The following is a 3,786-nucleotide window of genomic DNA, read 5'->3' as shown; positions in this document are numbered from 1 at the left end:
ATTAAACAGAACCAATATACCGACGTTGAGATTGCCTAGAATATGAACTGAGCATACAAAGGTCTTAAAGCAGTTTTGTTGCTGTTGCTGCTCTTTGTTTAGTTGTTTTGTTTTTTTATTTTAAACAGAAAAAGTGAAAAGTAATAATAGCACAGTTTCAAAACAGGTTAGTAGGAAAGTAATCAACACATTGAGCATTGTTATATTCATAGTGTTGTTCGGAGTACAAGATATAGACAGGAAACACTGTCCAGAAAATTACTAGTACAAAACTTTCTCCTCAGTGAACCAAGAGAAACCAGCTGTATAACTGTCTTAACTGATACATATATATATATATATATATATATATATATATATGTATATATATTATATATGTTTAAAGCTATATATATATATATCTTAATATATATCTCATACTTCGTTAGAGTAGTTCTAAAGCAAGCCTTATTGTAGGTCATGATCTTTATTCTTAAAGTATATTCTTTCTGGTCCTAAACAGTCTGTCTTTACTTGCAAGATTCAGATTGTTAAAAGTATAGATATAGATATATAGATAGTGTGTGTGAATATATATATATATATATATATATATATATATATTCACACTTCTCCCTCCCTTCCTTTCCCCTTTGCCCCATCACACTTTTTCTTTCTTTTTGAACAGTTTCTTCTTTATTCACAATGTATATTGTACATTTTTTATCTTATTTACTCTTTCAGATTCTCACACTAGTGAGACAATACAATGTTTGTCTTAATCTCATGAGTCTGATCTCACTTATGAGTCTGATCTCAGGTTCCATCCATTTACCTATAAGTCTCAAGTTTATCTTTCTTTATGGTTGAGTAATATTCCATTACATAAAACAACCAAATCTTTTTTATTCATTCCTTGATCAATGGGTATTTGGGTTGATTCCAAGATTTAGCTATTACAAATTGTGCTACTATAAACATAGGTGAACATATTTCACTATGTTGTGATGTTTTAAATTCTTCTGGGAAGATACCCATAAGATGAATAGCTAGATCAAATGGGACCGGGTTTTTAAGAAATGTCCACACTAATATCCACAGTGGTTGTGCCAGTCTATATTCCTAACAATAGTAAAGAAGTGTTCTTTTTTCCCCATAGCCTCTCCACCATTTGTTATTGGTTGATTTCTTGATAATAGCCATTCTTTCTGGAGTGATATAGAATCTCAGTATTGTTTTAATTTTCATGTCTCTAATGAACAATGACATCTTCTCATATATTTATTTGCCATTTGTATTTCTTCATTTCATATTGGGTCTTTGAATTTGGAAGGAGCTGATTTTTTTCAATTCTTCAAATGTTCTGGATATAAGTCCCTGTCTAAGAGGCAACTGGCTATAATTTTTTCTCACTTTGAGTGTTGTCTTTTTATTTTGTTGGTGACTTCTTTTGTTGTGCAAAAGCTTTTTAATAAGGTGAGATCCTGTTAAAGCAGTTGTTAAGAACAGATTCCTTCACAATAAATGCTCTGAACAAATTTAATGTAGAATAAGCACACCTCAGTATAATAAAAGCCATATTTAACAAACCCATAAAAAACATTATGTCAAAATGGAGAAAAGTCAAAATCCTTCTACGGGCGAGGTGTGGTGCCACATGCCTATAACACCAGCACTCCAAAGGCTGAGGCAGCAGTGTAACTGTGAGTTCAAATCCAGCCTGGGCTACATAGTGAGATCAAAGTCATTCTGAACCACAAACCAAAATCCTGACTCAAAAAAATTTCTTCAAAAAAAACCAGAAAACCTTCCTGACACTACCAGAAAACTAGAAGAAGCAACAAATTCAGCAAAAGCACAGGACACAAAACAGCACACAAAAATTAGAAGCACTGGCTGTGTGCTGATAGTGAATTGCATACATAAGATAGCTAAAATGACTACACTACTAATTGTATTAGCCACTAGAAAGGAATATTTCAGTTAATATTCATATGGTTAGATCAATTTTACATGTCTATATCTGTATTCTTTTGAAGGTAACAATATGCAATATTACAACCACTGTCAAATTCTTATCTTGCTTTGTAAGCATATACTGTTATTGTATTGGGTTTGTTATTGTTGTTTGTTTATTTATTTTGCTTTTTGTTTTTCTTTTCTGTCTTTATTTCTCTTAAATAAAAAAAAAAGAAAGGAAGGAAGTACTGAGTTTGAACCCAAGAGAGTACATGGCTCTCTTTACTTCCTCTTTTGAGCACAAAACTCAGTGCTCAAAATGTGGTTAGGGATGATATACCTCTACATGTTTTCCAGATCCCTGGATATACGGACATAAGGGCCTCTGGAGCAAAAGGGATACAGTTAAGCCAACAGCTACAAAGCTGCTTGGGGACAAAGGTGGCTCAGGACACACAGAAGGATGCAAACACTCAAATCCTCTGGAGTGAATACAGCCCTCAGAGAGACAATGTACCATTGACTGAGCACACAACATCCACAACAGCAAGAATCTATTCCATAGATTTGGGAAAAGTAGAGGCCTCAGTTGGGATTTGCTCTCTCTCTTCCATCCCTGATTATCTCAATACTATAGGCCCTAGAAATTACCAAACCGAATACTTCAGCATGGAGGAGGTTTTTGTTTATTTGTTTTTGGTTTTTTCTTCTTTCTCTTTTTGTTTGTCTTTTGCTATTTATTTTTCTTTTTTGGTTTTATTCTCCTTAGTTGGATTTTCTCTTTTATTCCTTCCTTACCTTGTTTATTTTTTACATTACTGATACCTACTTCTTTTTTTAATTATTTAATGGGATTTTAATTTGATTTTCTTTACTCCTCCTTATTTTATCTTGTCTTTCTCTATTCTCACATTTTACTGCTTTTTACATTGTGCCTCTCATTCCCTTTACTTTCATTATTATTACTATTAACCTTTATTAATTTGTAGCCTTTCAGTTTATTCTATTTATCTTTGATTTTTTCTCTGCTGTTGATGATAAAACTATTACATTTTTGCTATATGTTAATATCTTATTTATCTTTGTGACCCTGACATTACTGTGATGATACTTCTCCTTTGTGATTTGTGCTGAGGAATATCCCTCAAAAAAAGGTTGGATACTAAGATTCTCAAAACTAGAAGACATAGCTATCACAACAGTTATGAAACTCTCACTATAGAAGCACAAGAAATGTAGAAAACAGCTTTTGAACTTGGAGCACCCTGAAGAGTCCAGTAAGTTCTGCAAGTTCCCATCCAGCACGTAACTGCCATCTTTAAAGTCATCCCAGGGGCTACCAGGAAGATGGCAGAATGGTGATCAGCAGATCAGCAGAGAAAGTCTCTCTGCAATAGGAGCAGGAAAGTGAGTGCAGCAGGGATGTGAAGAATTGAAACTCACCAGGAGAGTTAACAAAGAGACATCAAGCAGAAGAAGGAGTCAGCAAGCAGTGGCTTCTCCCTGAGCCCTGACTCGCTGCATGGGAAGGGAAGCTTGTACCCACAGAGGCATAGTGACTACTGGCAATGCCAGAAGCCTCCACAGATGAACACACCAGGGGAAAAGAGTAGTGGAAACAGAGAACTGCAGTGGACAGTGAATTATTTGGGTTCAAATGTCCTCAAGGAGAGGGCAGTTATCTGGGTGCCACCTTGGAGAAGGGCTAACTGAGCTAAGAACACAAAGCAGCTATGGGCCAGCTCCATCTGGCAGGTCTCAGTGTCCATGTGAAGCAGAACTGATTTCAACTGAGGAAGAGATCAAGCTAAGCTCAAGCCAGCAGGGCAACTCAGGTTCTAGCCTCAT

Source organism: Cavia porcellus, unplaced genomic scaffold (assembly GCF_034190915.1).
Source record: "Cavia porcellus strain 051 isolate PalLab524CR breed Dunkin Hartley unplaced genomic scaffold, mCavPor4.1 scaffold_15, whole genome shotgun sequence".
In the NCBI taxonomy this organism is placed as follows: Eukaryota; Metazoa; Chordata; class Mammalia; order Rodentia; family Caviidae; genus Cavia; species Cavia porcellus.
The sequence above is the reverse complement of the archived record's forward strand: the minus strand, read 5'-3'. Positions refer to the sequence as shown.